At 36.6% G+C, this 19,556-nt stretch overlaps 1 protein-coding gene and 1 pseudogene across 1 annotated transcript in view; one reads left to right on the forward strand and one right to left on the reverse strand.

Annotated features, from left to right (window-relative positions):
- Positions 1-19,556, reverse strand: part of LOC144292809 (uncharacterized) — a 481,267-nt gene that overhangs the window by 143,852 nt on the left and 317,859 nt on the right. The gene's annotated exons all lie outside the window — the stretch shown is intronic.
- On the forward strand, positions 1,544-9,054 carry LOC144291440 (methionine aminopeptidase 2 pseudogene; annotated as a pseudogene).

Below are 19,556 nucleotides of genomic sequence, written 5' to 3' on the forward strand. Positions count from 1 at the left end.
AATCACTCCTTTTGAGTGGGCCATATGTTTTTAGAAGCTGAGATTCATGTAGTCATCCTCCATCAAAAGTTCCCAAAGTGTTTTAAAAAGGTTTTTACCCAGTGTTTGCTGAGTAGCAAGACACAAAGTTACTGCTCCACAATCCCATGTCCTTCCTGCCTTTAGAAAAATTTTCATAACTAGAGAAAATCCTTGTCTGTTAAGGATTTTCCTCTCAAGTCCTTCCCTTCTTTTTCTCAAGAACATACAACAAAATCTCCTCAATGACTCAATTTTGAAAAGAAAATTGAGACAGGAAACTTGTCATGTAGTTTCCTACCTTTCCAAAACCTCCCCATGAGGTAAGAGAGTGCATAAAATGATCCAATGTGTGAGAAGAATAGGGGGAAAAAAGAAAATAATTTCCAAAATTGCTAAAAATTGGCCCTGCCATACTATCATCTATGTTAGTATTTCTCAACCAGGGGCAAATTTTCCTCATAGACATCTGGCAATATCTAAAAATATTTTTGGTTGTTACACAACAGGGATACTCCTGTTATCTAGTGGACAGAGGCCAAAGATGCTAATAAACATCTTACAAGGCACAGAATGGTCCCTTCTCAAGAAAGCATTAGCCAACCAAAGGTTAATAATGCTGAGGTTGAGAAGCCTAACCTACCCTGATTTACATGGTTCTATGACAAGGTGAGAGGTTGCAGCTGCCACTGGAGTGACTGTTACACTTTATCTATTTGCTGAGCCAAATCCAAGTTCCAGGCTGGCATTAAGAACCCTTTAAAGTAAGGACACATGGGTGGCTCAGCAGTTGGGCCTCTGCTTTCGGCTCAGCATGATCCTGGGGTCCTGGGATCTAGTCCTGCATTGGGCTCCCTGTGGGGAGCCTCCTTCTCCCTCTGCCTGTGTCTCTGCCTCTCTCTGTGTCTTTCATGAATAAATTTAAAAAGGTTCTTAGATAAATAGCCCTTTAAAGTATGTCTCTCATTCACTTCTTGGAATATGCCTAACCTATGCTGCAGTTATACGGAACGGCTTTTTGTTTCTTCCATTCATCCTCTTATATTTTCTATCCTTTCCTGATTCCCCTGCCTTGGACTGTTCTGTTTTTGTTTACTGGACTTGTAACCTCTCCTCTCCATCTTCAGATGTCTAAACCAGGTCAATTCTCCATCTCTAGTTCAGTCCTCTTATTATTTTACATTTCCCAATTGTTGTCATAGGGACAAGATCTCCCTCCCAAAACGTGCTAGAATTTTAAGTGGTGCTAATCATTTGCTTTATATTATGGTCTTTTGGAAAATTTTTGTCCTCTAACCCTACACTATATACTCCTTACTATGAATACAATTTATCTTTACATAATGGTAATAAAAAAAATTAATGCTTACTAAACACTTACTCTGGGCCAGATATCCTTTTCCTGAAATAACAAACCCTGAAATAATCCCTTTTCATGGATTATTTCATCAAGTATTTTATCTCCAAAAATAACATTCAGATAGTGAACAACTGCTACATCACAGGCACCACCCAACTTGATAAGATGCCAGCTGCAATCAGTACCTCCAAACAATGGTAAGCTAATGAACATCAGCCCAGCTTGTACAGCCTTTGTTTCTTCTCTATTAACTCATATGCAACTGAAAGTCAGTGAAACTTTATAGAATACACTAATAAAGCTTTGCAGATATAATTTAACCTTACAAGAAATCAGATCTTTTTCACCTCTTTTTTGCCAGAAATTAGACAAGTGCTAAACATACGGAAGATACTTGCAAATATCTATAAAATAAACCAAAAAATATGCACTATGTATTTGCTCAGGGCCAGAATCAATATTATATGTTTATTATTTCAGTCCATAGAATAATGCCACCAAGAAAAAAATTACCACAATATTATAGTTGAAGAAACTAGATGCATAGGGATAAACTGTCACAGAGTTAGCATGTTGTTGGAAAGAGAATCAGACCAGTCCTGCGTAGCTACATAGCTGTATGTTGCTCATAAGTAACTCTACCAGGTGGCCAGTGATGGTAAACATTCACTGCAAGTAAAGCAGAGAAATGAATGAAGACAAAAATAGCATTCAGGTAGAAAGTTATTCAAGGAAAGGATGAGGAAGTAGTTCTAGTTCTTTAATACTGGATTTTTATGGTCTGTTTCTTTTTGAAATAGCAAGAGACTATGTGGATGGTGGTCCCATGTTGTATTTCTAGTGATAATATAAAGATTCATACGTGAAGCTAAAGGAGAAGTTTAGTTCACACATATAACAAAATCTGTAAGTTTTAACCACTTAGTGGGAAAAAAAAATGACCATAAATATGTTCCATTCCAAAATCTTCTAGAACTTTCTGTGGCATTTTTAGTGCTGACTAGGAAACCACCATGGACAAACACTGGTCAACTTCTACTGCCCGTAATTCCCTAACATATCACAAGTACACACTGAGACTGCAGGCTCAAATGGTTCCACATTTTTTCCTTTCAGCACCTTATTTGAGAATTTAACAAAACTTCACAAAACTCAAGTGAGCCTTCACAAAGTAGAGCAATTGAGCACAACTGTGGTGAGTTTTTCTAGGTGACTATTGCTTTTAAGACCACAATATTCCTCTGTTGTGTGGTTTTTATCCCCCCACTTGATCCTTTTGTGGGTATTGTAGGATGGCTGCATGTTACATGAAATTTAATCAAGCAAATACTTTAGTGTCATTAAATCAAAATTCATGCATCTGCTTTGTTGGTGACCTTTGACCAACTGTGGCTTACTGCAGTTAGGCAAATATAAAGGGCAAAATTTTTATTCAAGCTAAAGAAAGTAGGTATGAGTATTCAAGCCACTCTCTTTGCTACTTGGACATCAAGCCCCAGTTCATTTCCTACTACAAATTGGGTAAATCTCCTTCCAAATTATTATTAGTTTTTGTATCTTTCCTGTAAATCTAAAATCCACTTGTGACTGGTATATATGCACATTTCTAAGCATAGATAGGCCTATTCTTAGCTTATCTGATTCCCACTCTTTAGCTTTAGTTCAAAAAGTTCTTAATTTTTAAGAATTCATTCCCTAAGATCAACCTAAACTGTTGTTTCCGGAATCAGTGGCACTGAAATGAACTTTCTTTCATTTCACAAAGAAAATGAAACCCCTGGGTGCTACAGGGTACCCCTTTGGGAAACTGTGCTGATTGTCCTGCTTTGTTTCTCTATACTTGCTCCTGTAGTCACAGGTATATTAGTCGGGGTTCTCTTAAGAAATAGCACCAACAGGATGCATACAGATATATAGAGATGATACAGAGATGCAAAGAGGTAGACATAAGAGAGAGTCTTATAATTGTCTACAGGATAATGAAGGCTTAGAAATGCCACCAATTGCTGTCTACAAGCTGAAAACACAGAAGAGCCAGTAGTATAGCCTTAGCCCAAGTCTGGAAGCCTGAGAACAAGGTGAACTGATGGTGCAAGTTCCAATCCAGATGCAGGGCAAGACTGACGTCCACAATTTGAAAACACTTAGGCAGAGAAAATTCCCCCTTACCCCACTTTCTGTTCTATTTAGACCTCTAAAGGAGTGCGTGATGCTTACCCCAATCTGTCTTACTTAGTCTATTCATTCAAATGTTGATCTCATCCCCAAACTCAGGCATACCCAGGATAATCTTTGAGTAAATTCTGAGCACCCCGTGTCCCAGTTAAATTGATGCAAAAAAGTAACCATCAAGTTATGTAGTTCTTGTCTCTGAAATACAAAAAAATATAGGAGCTAGAGGAGCATTGACCCACTCAGAATTTAGTCTCAGAGCCAAAGGCTAGAACTGTGCATCTCTTGAGAAGGTTGTTCACATCTCACTAATCTTAATATTTATAACACACAGCCTAGTTCCTGGCACACAGTAGGTACCCTGTAAATGTTGAATTAATGTCTCTGTGATGTGTGAAGTTCAAGTGAGCATTTGATTATATTGTTTTATGTTAACAAGGTAAAATTATCTATTTTATCTTCTCTTACCTCTGTGGCTCTCCAAAACCCAGCATCTATACTAAGTGGAGCTTTTTCTACATGAAATTCTATACGAAATTCTATACAAAAGGAACTCAAATACTAACAATCTCTCCAATTTTTTTTTCTTGTAGCACCTATTTAGATATGTTCAGGGCAAAGGAAATTTCACATTGAGCCTTCAACAGAAGGCTTAGCTACACATGTCCTCCTGCATCTCCCACTTGCCAATTTGCTTTTAGTTTTAATAGAAAGTCAGTATTACAGAATCATGTGGTTTTGTTTCCCTACTTTTCTCCTTTGGCATGAAAACTGCTCTCTCATTAAGGGTGAATTCAGAGATGCAAAAAGAACATTTCTATCTAGTTGTTTTCCAAGGTCTTAAGAAAAAAAAAATACAAATGACGCATAACTGGCATCAGGGTACAAATTCAAATCTATTATCTGAAACTGCTTTTCCAATAATCTCTAAAGAATAATCAAATTCACCGTGTTAATAAATGAATGCAGAAATGATCACTGAGTTTATCTTGGCTCCAGACTGGATTTCTTGGCCTGTCAGAGCCAAGTGAGTTATTTGCAGAATGCCTTCCACCAAAGCTTTCTCAAGCACCAAGGCTAAGGAGAAGACCCCATGGAATTGCAAAAGATAGAGAAGCAACATACTGGCCCAAACTAGACAAGTTAAATCTTACTAATACTGCCCCCAGGAACTCTAAAGTGGCTGTTGATTTTTTTACAGCCCAGTTGGGAAGCCATGTGGTTAGTCTAGCCCACAAAGGGTTATGTTATCAACTGCAGGGATATTACCAAAATATATTTACTTGATATACGAGTCATAAAATTTTTCGTGGAGAATAATGTACCCTCTACATGGTTATATACATGTAGGACTTCATGCATACACACAAACTCATAATTTTATAAATTACCATCATTTGGGGGATAAAATTTCTTTTAATTGAAAAATGGAAGCTATCTTATACTCTGAATGTTCATCCTTCATCTCCAATTTTCAAAAATATTTTATTAAAGAAATGTGATTATTTTCACAGTTTAGTTCTTCTTCTGGTTGACCTCATATGGCTGTTTGGCTTAGAACACCTCATGAGACAATTAAGTAAAAGGCAGCCAAAACAAAGAACATAACAGGAAAATTTTAATGACGAATAAAAAAGTAATCTTTCTGGCTCAGAGTTGCTAAGCTGCTCAGAAGGCTACTGATTACCTAAGCACCAGTCCCTGTCAGCCCCAATGGAAAGCTTTGACACCATAATAGTAACAGAGAAGCTACTCTCAGTGAGCTACACATTACAATGTCATTTGCTCAGTAAAAATTGTGAAATTATTTTTTAAGCCTTATGTATGATCTTAAGAGTAACATTAAATTCAAGAAAAATGGAATTCAACATGATAAAAATAACAGACTACTACTGAGTTTAAAGTAATACCAAGTTGAAAAAACAGAACTTCGGGCATCTTTTTTTTCTCTCTCTCTTTCTCTTTCTCTCATTTAGGTGATTTTATTCGCTCCCAGGGCTTTATACCTCTCTATGCAGATAGTGCCCAAATTGAAATCTCAAGCCTAATCCCTTCCCCCTGAGTTCCAGACTTCTTTATCACTCTTTCTTGGCATCTTCATTTTTATGTATAATGGGATTCCTAGAGTTTTAATATGTTCCAAACAGACAACTTAATTCATCAGTCCTTTAATACTGCTTCTCCCCAGCTTTCTCAATTTCAATTATTTTACATCCACCCAAATGAGTAGGGAAAAAACTCAGAAGTCATGCTTTATTCTTCTCTTTTACATGGACTCCAATGGGAAATTCTAAGAACTCCAAACTAGATCTCAAAGCCAATAATTCATCTATGCCTACTACCCTCATCTGCTGAAAGAACATCTTTCTTCTGGATTCCTTTAATGTCCTTCTAACTAAAATCCATTTTCTGGGTGCTGAGGTGGCTCAGTTGATTAAGCATCAGACCCTTGATTTTGGCCCAGGTCATGATCTCAGGGTCATAAGATTGAGCCCCATGTCACACTCCATGCTGGGCGTGGAGCCTGCTAACGATTCTCTCTCTGCCTGTCCTCCTCTACCCCCACTCACTCTCTCTCTCTCCAAAACAAGGAAACAAACAAACAAAAACATTTCCACCCTGCTCCTCACAGTCCAGTGTTCATATAAAAATTATGATATTTTCCACAGAAAGGTAAGTTCCATGATCTTGTTCACTGAAAAATAATTATATCAACTAGCAAGTAACACTTGGTGGTAGTATAGGAACTCACCTCCATTATTGACTTAAAACAAAGAATTAAGCTGCTGAAGTTAGGGGTGTACAAAATAATGGTTTAGTTTACTTAGAATTAATATAATATGGAAAAGCACAAAGCACCTTTGTTTCCTTCCCTCAGCAATCATCAGTGTCTGCATCTAGCATCTTCTTTTTCTGCACGTGGTCTACTCTTCTGAATGTCTCTTGCATGCCATCCTCCCCTGGCCCACTAGATGCTAAATGTTACCTGTGGAAGTCATACTAAACTTTTGTTAGGAACCTGAACAGACCATGGTGCAGCCAGTATATCTGGGAAGTGCATCTGTAGCACTCACTCTGCTTGATCTGTGTTCAACTCCCTCTGCTTCCTCTCAGCTGTCTTCTATCTCTAACACTCCTCTACTGTAGAATTATGTAACCCATGTATATATGGCATAGTTCAATAATGAACATTTATGACAAATGGAATCATAAAGGAAAGTATCCAAAAGGTTAAATGAAAATGTATAGCATTTATCTAAGTCTTGTGAAGGATGGGGCTACCAGGGCCAATTGGAAGAACATTGAAAACATATGAGCAAATATGGAAAAGGTCTCTTGTACATAGTTTTCAAATTTGAGTATGCTTCAGAATCACCTGGAGGCTCAAAACACAAATTGCTGGACCCTGTCCCTGAGTATTTAAGTCAAAAGATCTGGGTAGAGTTTCCAAAATTTTGTATTTCTAACAAGTTCCCAAGTTATGCTGATGCAGATTCCCAGAAATGTCACTTAAGAACTCCTGTTATAGTCTACATGCCAGAAAGTAGCTGCAAATAAAATGAATTGTCTTGACTTCATTTGAATTTATTCTTGTCCATGAGAGACTTTCAATAGAGCTTAATCTGTGTCATCCTTTTAGCCCCACTGTACTACAGGAGACTCATGAAGCAACTCTGGATTCTAAAAAGTATTAAATTAAAAAGATAAGGAACCCTGAAAAAAGGAGACGTTGTAGGTTTGTTCCCAAAGCAAGCATATCAAATTTATAAGGGCAACGTATTTCAGTCAGTTTTAGTACTCGATCATCTATGGATCTTTATTCAACTGATCTGGGGTGAGTCTGGGTATTTTTTTAAAATATTTCCCACGGCTCACTCTCTCGCATGCTCTCTTGGGCAACGTGGCAGGCGTGGAGGAGGCAGCGTCCTCTGGGAGCCACCTGAATGGCGACCTGGATCCAAACGACAGAGAAGATGGAGCTGCCTCTACCACTGAGGAAGCAGCCAAGAAAAAAAGATGGAAGAACAAGAGTAAAGGGGCTGCCACAGCAGGAAAACAAGAACCTGATAAAGAATCAGGAGCCTCAGTTGATGAGGTAGCAAGACAATTGTAAAGCAAGCATTGGAAGAGAAAGAGAGAGATGATGACGATGGAGATGGGGATGGAGATGGAGCAACTGGAAAGAAGAAAAAGAAGAGAGGACCAAAAGTTCAAACAGACCCTCCCTCAGTTCCAGTGTGTGACCTGTATCCTAATGGTGTATTTCCCAAAGGACAAGAATGAGAGTACCTACCCACACAAGATGGGCGAACAGCTTCTTGGAGAACTACAAGTGAAGAAAAGAAAGCATTAGATCAAGCTAGTGAAGAGATTTGGAATGATTTTCGAGAAGCTGTGGAAGCACATTGACAAGTTAGAAAATATGTTGTGAGCTGGATCAAGCCTGGGATGACAATGATAGAAATCTGTGAAAAATTGGAAGACTGTTCACGAAAGCTAATTAAAGAGAATGGATTAAATGCAGGCTTGGCATTTCCTACTGGGTGTTCTCTGAATAACTCTGCTGCCCATTATACTCCAAATGCTGGTAATACAACAGTATCACAGTATGTTGACATCTGTAAGATAGATTTTGGAACACATATAAGTGGTAGGATTATTGACTGTGCTTTTACCATTACTTTTAATCCCAAATATGATACATTATTAAAAGCTGTAAAGGATGCCACTAACACTGGAATAAAGTGTGCTGGAATTGATGTCCGTCTATGTGATGTTGGTGAGGCCATCCAAGAAGTTATGGAATCCTAGGAGGTTGAAATAATGGGAAGACATATCAAGTGAAACCAATCTGTAACCTAAATGGACATTCAATTGGGCGATATAGAATACATGCTGGGAAAACAGTGCCAATTGTGAAAGGAGAAGAGGCAACAAGAATAGAGGAAGGAGAAGGGTATGCCATTGAAACCTTTGGAAGCACAGGAAAAGGCGTTGTTCATGATGACATGGAATGTTCACATTATATGAAAAATCTTGATGTTGGACACGTGCCAATCAGGCTTCCAAGAACAAAACACTTGCTGAACGTCATCAATGAAAACTTTGGCACCCTAGCCTTCTGCTGCAGGTGGCTGGATCACTTGGGAGAAAGTAAATACTTCATGGCTTTGAAGAATCTGTGTGACTTGGGCATTGTAGATCCATATCCACCATCATGTGATATTAAAGGATCATATACAGCACAGTTTGAACATACCATACTGTTGTGTCCAACGTGTAAAGAAGTTGTCAGCAGAGGAGATGACTATTAAACTTAGTCCAAAGCCACCTCGACATCTTTTATTTTCTACGCCCTGTAGGAATACATTAAACCAGAAGTAATTTGCAACATGTTGTCTGTTTAACAGTGGACCTATGTAATGCTTTTATCCATGTTTAAAAGGAAGGAATTTGATCAAAGGCAAACCATCTGATGTAATTAGTCAAGGACAAAGCTTTCAGGACTTTCTAATGTTAACTGTTTTTCCCCATCTAGGAAATGCTATAAAGCTCAAATTAGTTAGAAATGACTTATACATTTTTTGTTTTGAACACCTAAGAGATGCTTTTCAAATATTTATATTGCCATATTCTTAATCGAATGCTTTGAATGACTACATCCAATTCTGCGCCTATACCCTCTGGTATTGCTTTTTAACCTTGCTGGAATTCATTTTCTAAAAAATAAAGACATTTTCAGATCTGAGAGCTATATTAAAATGTCTGTGGTTATAATTCTGCACAGTAAATAGATAAACATGTAGGGAAATTGTAGAGCCTTTTATCTAGATTGTAAACCTCTACACTGAAACTTTTCTTCTGGCATTGTGGCTAAAACAAGATCTATACATGCATAAAATTGGAGACTCTTCATAATATAGAGCTTTAGGAATAGTTTGCCTTTATTTTCTTTTTCAAACCATGTTAGTCTTTGTCTTTCATTTTTTCCCCTGACATTGGAAAGATCAATTGAAACATGACCTAGTAGGAACATTGTACCAGCCTGAAACCTTGACTTAGTAAAATCTTAACATTTAGATCTACTGTCCAGTGGTGGTATTTATCAGGAAATGTGTTCAGTTTACTCAGTAAACCAAAAGGGCATTTGAAACTACAAATACTAAAACAGGGAAACTTCCTGTACTTGGATCAATCTCTAGTTAGAAGAGTTTAATTGAATTATTAGGCTTTTTCATTAATGAACCAAATTCTTTTAACACTTGACTGGCTTGAATTCAAAACTATGGGTGGCATTTCAGGGAGTGAAGTTACAGTAACACTTATTATGGCAGCTAAGGGCATAAGTTGAATGTAAGATGCCTAATACTTTTGAACTGAGTCCCACTACAGATTCTTAAACCAATTGCTTGAATTCTTTGTAACTGATTTGTTGGTAATGTTCCAACCTAATTTCAAAATTGTTTATGTACCAAGGTAAAGCCTTAATCTGTATATGCTTTAGTACAGTAAGATTCACTGCCTCTGGGATGCTGTTTAGTTTGTATTTTGTTTAACATTTTTCTCATAGGAATTAAAACCAGACTTCTGTACTTAGATCACTTGTACATTAAAAAGCTGCTCTTTCAGCATTAGAGCTATAAATGAATGTTACCTGGTGGGATAAACAATCTGGTCTTTAGCTATATGAGCCATGTTTATTATGGTGCTAATGTTCAATAGCTACTTTTGGATTATTTCCTCCATTTTCTGTGATGTGCTTAGTGGCAGAGCTCACCAATTCATGCTTGGACATGTTACAGGGCTTGTACCCTCCAGCTAGTTCTTTTGGGGTTTTGAATCCATATCTTTTTGATGTTTTTTGGTGAGATATAGAAAATATCCTGATTTCTAAGCTCAAAAGTTTTCAAATGACCTTATGAGTGAAGATTTTTGGAGCTTTGTAAGACCTCTTTAGCAGTAGTGATCTCAAACCAGTTATGAGCTCCAAGCTCCCCTCTCAGGTAACTGTCACAAGCAGTAGCATCACTTGCAAGCCCCTGGAGTCGCTGGAAGGAATATGATCTTGTAAATAGGAAAGCTGTCACTTAAAATTGTACTGTTTACCTACTAGCCATGTATCTCTTGAAATCATTTTGTCATGTTTACAATGACGTACCTTATTGGTAACAAATTATTTGTTTAATGTTTAACAAATAGTGCCTTTAGTAAATTATTTTACAACCAAAAAAATATATCTCCCAGGTGATTTGAATGCACATTCATGATCAAGAACCACTGCAGTCTAGTAAGGTCTGATTTGCAAGAGTCCCCATTCAAGGATATTTTGCTAATGTCTTGAGATATTTTTGATAATCACAATTCAGTAGTGCTACTGCAATCCAGGAAAGGCAGGCCAAGGATGCTGCTAAACACCCCACAATATATCAGGGTTCTCCATAACAAAGAACTACCCAGTCTGAAATACAGAGTGCCAAAATTGAGAAATCCTGGCCTAAGCATAGAGCATAAGGTGCCAACGTTTCACTAAAAGGGTATGTATTTAGTGGTACATCAGCAAACTCGGAAAGATGCAATCCTATGTCTTTTCATTTATGTTGGTGAAAGAGAAGAAATTTGGATCAAGCCAAGTACACGTTTTTGATTATTTAAAACAATCAAACAACAAAAATATATAACCTTTCTTATGACTCTGTTTGCACCAAGACCTGAGTATGCAATCTTAAGGAAAAATTTTTATGTTTCTCTTGAATTCCTAAGTTTACTGCAATTTTTAGGCTTAATTTAAAAGCTCTATTTGATGAAACAATAGTAGTAGTTAATGAGAAGACATTACTGGTAACAAAACCTTGTAGTATACTCTAGGGAAATTGGAAAAGCTTGACATAGTCTAAGAAGGTCAAAGTGGTTTACAATCTATTTATGGCACACTATTTGGGATTAAGAATGTCATTTCTCAATCATTTGGTTAAGTCAATGTGTAAAGACCTAATATGAAAAACAGAAGCCTTGTTTGGGCTTTACTGTATTGATGTTTGTCATTGATTCTTCCATCACTGTTTCTCATCAAGCTGTTCTTGCTAATTACTACTGGCACAAAATCACATTCTACATTTTCTCTCAAGATTGGATTCTCCCCACAAGTGAATAACAAGGAAAGGGGAATCTAAAGTAATAATGCATTTTATTACCTTTCTGCTTGTTTTTTAAATACCATTGACACTAGAACCATTTTGCTATTCCCATTGTTTTTACATCAATAAAACTAAATTAAAAATAAAGTGAAGATACATAATTTACCTAATCTAGGAGTTGATCTCAGGCAATAGGGGAACAATTGACATCATTTTCACTGAATTAGACTAGGAGGAAAATGCCTTCTATGCAAACAAAGCTGAATCCAATAAGTACGAGAAGGACAAGCAGGATGTATCCTGAATACACATACCCTCTGCTGCCTATTTGGAAAGAAAGAGCTTTGACAATATTGCATTATCAGCTATTTCCAAGGAGTTGGGAAACTAGAAGAAGAGAAAAAAAAAAGCAAGAACTAGTATTTTCTGGATAGCTAATATGCACCCAGAAAAATGCAAAGTACATTTGACATATGAAATCTCATGCGAGAAGAAAAAGAATAGCATGGACAGGGTCAAAAAGAGAAAATAGGTCAAGGGAGATTAATTAGAAACTTCCAACTCTCCCTCAGGGATGACAGGTGATTGACAAGGCAACATATTTGATTTCTCTAAGATCTTTACAGTTTACAAATTCCCATCCCATCTCATATCATAATTACCACGAGCTAGCAAAAAAGACATTATTATTTCAATTACAGAGATGAGGAAACTAAATCCCATTGATATGGAGTAACAGTGTTAGCATCAACCCACTAGGAAGTGGCAGAAACTCAAAACAGAAACATCTTCTAACATTTCATGCTATCTTTGCAAATACTGTGCTGACCTGAATTAAGATGGCCACACTATGCTATGCTATATGGAAAGAGTTGTAAAATGATTACATAAATCAAGCTCTCCATAATCCTTTCAGGGCTAGAATCTGAGAGCAATTAGTAATCAAATGTACTGCTCATTGAGAGAAGTGGGCTGGGATGAATTATTTATGCTGGAGGGTGGTTCAACATGGATTTATCTGATTTATAAAAACTTCTACCTTGGAGCACTTGGATGGCTCAGTCTGTTAAGCATCTGATTCTTGATATTAGCTCAGGTCATGATCTCAGGGTCATGAAATCAAGGCCCAAGTTGGGCTCCACGCTCAGTGTGGAGTCTGCTTGGGATTCTCTCTCTCTCTGCCTCTACCCCATCCCCCTACTCCCTACTTCATACACCTTTCTTCTCTCCTCAAATAAATATTTAAAAAAAAAAAAACTCCACTTCATCTTCTGTCAAATTGTACTTAGTTCTTCCTATGATGCTATACTGTACCTATTTTCTAAGGCCCTTGCTTTTTCCTCGCCCCTGTTCTCATTTGCCCTATTTTTCTTTTTCTTTTTTTTAGTATTATGTGGTAAGGAAGAAAGCATGAATTGATATAATATTTTTATTTGGAGAGATAAAGCTTTACTAGCATGTGTCAAGAGTCTTAATGTGGTAATATTCTTAGATGCAGAAACCCACTTCATATAAGATATCCTAAGGGAATGATTATAACCGGATGTAAAAACAGACTCCTTCTGTGTCAGTTTTTGAGTCGCAAAGGCAACAGGCATCAACCCTCCCCATCTTACAAATAGAGGAGTGAGGGTACCCCAGTGAGTATGGCAAAGAGAGCACAAGAGAATTGGTTTTGTGACCCTTACCTACAAAATAGATTAAGGAAGGCTGAGAGTAGAGAGGGAGGTTGTCAATGGGTTATGGCCTTTTCCCTCCATGCTGCCATGGTGAAAGGAAGGGTTAAGACATTCCCCCTTTGTCATCAGTCAAGTGGAAGGGCCTCAAAACAATCATTGGGAGACCTTGGGCATGGGAGCACAGGCAAGGCAGACTGTTTTATACTAATATTCGAAATTATATTTATAAGAAGAATGGCTGAGAATGGAGAGGGCAGATGAAGTGTGTGGCAGAGACGGAACAGAGGAGAAACCACCAGCCTCTTTTTCTTGACCTTAGTCAGAAGCCAGCTGCAAATAAATGTGTAATTTCTTATTACACTATAGTGGACACATTTATTACTGAGGGGAGTCTCTTACTTGTGATTATAAATGACTGGGGGACTTTTTGTTATCTGAGAGTGAGAGAATCATCTATCTATATAAGCTGCCCTAGATTTCAACAGATACTAACAAATTTTCTTTATTATCCTCTCCTAGGTTTTCTATATTTTCTACTTAAATGTTTGTTTCATAAGAAGAGACAGAAAAAATTAAGAAAATGATCTATGTGTTAATATTAAACTGGGGAAAATATTTTAGCTGTGTGTTCCACCAACTTTTTCTTTTCTAAATTTGATAGAGTGCTTACCTAAATATATAAAAATAAACTTCTCAAATTTGCTAATTATATAATACTTTATTATTAACTATAGTCACCTTGCTGTTCATTAAATCCTCAGAACTTAATCTTCTTAGAACTGTAAGTTTTTATTGTTTGACTTACATATTCTCATTTTCCTCTCCCTGAGCCATGTGCAAAGAGTACACACACACATACACACACACATACATTAACTGTGTGAAGTGATGGTTGTATTATCTTGATCTTGATAATCGTCCTACAATGTATGTCAAATCATCACGTGTACACCTTTTAAATAGATACAATCACATTTGCCAGTTGGATAAAATTTCCAAACTTCAATCCTCCTCTAAAATTTTTTGCTAGTTATATATAAATGGAAATGATTGCAAAGCAAATAACTCCATCACAGCAACTCTATGAGGTCAATGTAATCATCCACATTTTACAGGTGAGAAAACTGCATTTCCATAAGCCAAGAGGGCCCAAAGTTAGATAGCCACCAAGTATCACAGTTACAAATCTTTTTTATGGTCTGGGGTCTGTTTCAAGGATTCACATCTGAAGTAAACAGAACTGATTTTGAAGATACTTTCTAAATCAAACATACTGTCAGTCTTCCATTACATTAAAAAAAAAAAAGCAAACATTTCTCTAAAGTAAAGAAAGCAAAGGTAAAAATAAAACGCTTACCTTTTTGTATTTGCATAGTTTGCATAATGTTTGCAAGTAAACAATGAATAAAAAAAAATCTAAGTTTCTACAGGACCGCAATTGCTATGAAAATAAATACATAACAGTAAGGAATGTAATAAGAACTGTAAAATCCAAAGATGCATTGTCCAGAAAGAAAGGACAGAAGAAATAAATATCAATTTTGTGTATATGTGAAATTTAATTTTGTATTGATAACAGTAGCTATGCTATTTCTCTAATTTGATGTAAACTATTTCCCAGCTTCATGAAAGGCATAGCTTTTTGCCAAATATGTCACTGAATAGGAGCTGCAAACAAAACAAAAACAAAAACTCAAAAAAACCTGGAAATAATTTTCATTTCACACGACCATCTTGAGAATATGGAGCTAATATGCAATCTCTAATTTATTCACAACATCTCTAATGACCACCCTAGGACCAAATCTAGTTTGAATGCAAATCCTCTGCTTGCTAGGTCACTTAAATGGAATCAGAACAACACACTCTTTTTAACTATGCCCCCTTCGTAGTGGGGTGAGTTCAGAACATTATGGTTTTAAAGAAAGAATGTATTGATGGGGAGAGGAGTGCAGAATGTATCATTAATCAAAAACCCGCAGATGAATCTTTCCTCCTCTTGAATAATGCAGCTGGCTTGAAGGGTTAGCACACTTCTCAGCAAGAAACAGCACTTTATTAGGAAGTTGCTACTATCCCAACATAAAGTGAGATGACAGGACAGATGTGTTACATCTAGCATGTGGGTTCCATAGAATACTCACGATTTGCAAAATGCTGCCTAAAATTAGCATATGTACTTACTCAACAAATATATACCACTGACAACAGTAGGGATAGAGTTCACATATTTTTCTAACTTGGGACTTAAATCCTCATTCCCATCAGGTCTTCTATGTTGCTCATATTCTATATTGCTCATAGGTTGCTCTTCAACCTGTATTTGAGTTCTCCAGTTCTTGATGGCATTTTTTTTGTGCTCTTCTCAGCTATGTGAGAACATTCTCCACCCTCTCAACTACACAAAAATACTGTATGTCTTACTCAGATACATCAATCTAGATAATCATTACTAGACAATTTTTTCATTAATATATTTTATCATGGCAAAAATATCTGTAACATAAAAATTTACCATTTAAGCCAGTTCTAAATGTATAACTCAATGGCATTAAGGAGATTCACATTGTTGTGCAACCATCACCACACCATCCATTTCCAGAGTTTGTTCATCACTCCAAACTGAAAAATCTGTGTCCATTAAGTAGTAATTTCCCATTTCCTCCTGCCTCCAGGAGGAGGAAACTACTATTGCACTTAAAAAAAAAATGATGTATTTGAGAGAGAGAGAGAGAATGAGAATAGAATGTGAGCAGAGGGAGAGGCAGAGGGAGATGGAAACAATATCAAACAAATTCCATGCTGACCCCACAGCCCAATGCAAGGCACAATCTCACAACCCTGAGATCATGACCTGAGCCGAAATCAAGAGCTGGACACCTAAATGACTGAGCCACCCAGGAACCCCACCGCTATTGCACTTTCTGTCTACATTATAGATAATTTCTATGCTATTGCTTTTCATAGTGGCAGGTTACCATAAGTCCTGGTCGACACCAATTATCCAGGTATTTCACCAGATTTAGTATTTGCCTAGACCACTTTTACCCCCACAAATATCCTGGTTTTGATGATTAAATGATAGCCTTTTATATCATATATATATAGATAGATATAGATATAGATATAGATATAGATATTATATATATATATATAGGATTATTTATTTATTTATTTATTTATTTATTTATTTATTTATTACACTTCCGTATGCCCCAGGTGGGCAAAGCCACATATCCCTTCTGATCTCAAGTGTCCATAATTCTCTAGGGTTTTAATATTCCCAAAGAAGGCAATGGTGAGACATACATGGGATATCGGGCTCAGGAGTCCTTTTGTATTAAATAATTCCTTTTATTCTTTTCTCCCACCCCCAATCCATGGAGCCTTTATTTAATCTGAAGGCAGAGAACCCTGGTTCTCTATTCATTCTTCAGAATAGAAAGCTTAGTTACTGTTTCCTACGCCTTCGAATTCAAATGTTTATCTCTACCATGAAGCATAAAACTTCTATTTTGGAACACAGAAGCCAAAACTTCCTGCAATACCACTCTTTCATGAACAATGGTTCTGAGAATCTACCTACACAAATGCAGAAATTATTAGGAAGTAGCAGGAAATACTATGAAAAAAATGTCTTTATTTCAGAATATTACCTCGACATATTTAAAACTTCATGGCTTTTTGGAAAGAGTAAGCCTGTCTGTGTTGTTTATCTATTGTGTATATACTCTTGGTTGTAGTCATTATCCACTGGGTGTTCTCTGTGGTGAAGGAAGAAATCTCTATCAGGAATGGGACACTAGCAACTTCTGCTGACATGCTGTCAGGGTCACGCCAAGCTAGGGTAAAATCTACAGGCAGTTTACCAGTTCTTATCAGAACACCAATGAGGGAAGCAAAGTTTGGAAGATCTAGAAACATTGCACATCAGAATCTAGATGCTCAGCCTAAGTTAGAGACAGAAGATAAATACAGTTGCTAAATTCAAGTGAGGACATTGGGGTCAAGAGAGTTGAGGATGTACAAAATAGGGGAGAGGGAGATGAAAGACGGAATTTTAAAGATGGATTCAAATGCAGTTGAAAGAGGGTTTTGGGTAAAGGAGGACATACTGAAAAAGAAGAAAGGGAGGAGACAGATTGCAGTTGACAAAAATTCTACCATTTGTATTCTCAAAATGCAAATTGATATATATCTAGAACCATAGACCCTACTGGGGCCATTTCCAGTAGGAAATGGAAAAGTAGTTTTTCCTGTAATTTTAAAATAGTTTAGAAAAATTTTAAGTTATGTGACTGCACCTGGTCATTTCCCTGATCCACTGGACCCTGAATCCTCAAACAGTTCCATTACAGTTTGTGATTGAAAAATAAGTTATAAAAACAATCCTTTCTCTAAGTTGTTTTTTAAAGTTTATATTCCACTCAGTGTTTTGAGACTACATCACCTTACATTTAAGTGCTTTATTTGTTATATCCATGTTTGTGCTCTCTGTTATGTTAAAAAGGAAGAATCTCCCAGATATGCAAGTGAATCCATTGAATTAACATTTAGTTGTTATTCCATTCCATAAATCCAAAGGGCAGAATTGTACATCTTGCATGAAAAATAACTGAGCTCTCTGCATGAAGGCATTCTGAGAAAATCATTAGACGTATTATGGATAGACTGAATTTTCAATAAGAAAAAAAAAATCCCAAACCAAACCTTGCTCAGTGATATTCTATAACATTTGGATTTGTGCAAGTTTACTATATTTTTTAAAGCCTACAATACAGACTCTCTGTTCACCCCTCAAAAAAAAAAATCTGTCTTTGAAAATGCTACATGCATTCCACCATGTAGAGTTTTTGAAATGGTCTTTTCTCCAACCATATTACTTCTCTTCTGATTAAAAAAAAAATTACCCAATTTAAACAAGTTTTATATCATGTCTGATGTCTTTTTCCTGGAAAGGGCTCAGATCAGGGCCAACAGGGCAGATTTTAACAGCATGGAGGTATTTCTGTCTCATCCTCCCTCATCTCAATTTGAAGAGCTATGGGGACCTTAACTGACCTAGCCAAGTGCTTAAATTATAATCATGTCCGATACATGGGAAAGGCACATTTGTAGAGGATGACAAATATATTCTGAAGGTGGTATCTTCTACCCACAGTAACACAAGTCATATAAATTAGACTAAGAAAAATTAATGTATTTATAGTAAAAATCATTCGATAATTCTTCGACAGAAAAGGCAAAAATCTTAATATTCTTTTCATTTCTAAGTCTGCAAAGTTTTATTTCTAGATAGAAAAAGAAAACATCAATATAAAAATTATCTATCTAAAAATACTTAAATAAAAAATCTACTGGAAATGGCAAGAAAATTAGACCTTGATAGAAATGGATAATTGTGTCAATTTGTTGAGACTTAAACTTATCTACCATGGCAAAAAATAAGTTATTTAGGAGCACTGAGTACTGAGAAATGTACATAAATTGTTTCTAAGAAGACAAAGAATTACATGGGAATATCAGAAAGAAAAGGCTAGAAGAATTAAAAAATAATAATAATTGCATCACGGCTTTCTCCATAGCAATCTTCTATCCAAAAGATACCCATAACCAAAATAACACCCCTGGATCCTGTATAATCTGTTTCAAATTGTACAATCAACAGTTTGGGAACAAAGGAGACTAGCCTGGTTGTTTGCCCTACTGCCTCCAAAATATGCTATGTACGAAGTATTCTCTACCCTTTGTGTATGTTTTATTATGATCAAACATACTCTCTCTCCACCTACCCAAAAGCCCAGCCTACCAAGTTTGCAGGATACACCTTAAGTCTTTCCTTCCCTGTGAGACTTTTCCTAACTCAGCTCAAGGCAATGCTTTGCTCCTTTGAATCTGCTCATTGTTTAATATTGACAAAATGTAGAAGCTATAAAAAAATACAAATCACCCACAATTCCACTTCTTAGAAATACTAAGTAAATATATGATTGATGGTCAAAGTGCTATGGAGAAAAATAATACAGGTAAGGGGAAAGAGAGTTGTAGGGGTAGAGGCATGGATGCATATTAAATTTTCAAGTGGGAAAGATTCCACTAGGAAGTGGCTTGGGAAATGACAACTCTTCTTCCTGAAAAAGAGCTTCAGGTAGAGACAACCTGCCAAGCACATTCACAGAATAGAAAAAACTA

Source organism: Canis aureus, chromosome 2, assembly GCF_053574225.1.
Source record: "Canis aureus isolate CA01 chromosome 2, VMU_Caureus_v.1.0, whole genome shotgun sequence".
NCBI classification, from domain to species: Eukaryota; Metazoa; Chordata; class Mammalia; order Carnivora; family Canidae; genus Canis; species Canis aureus.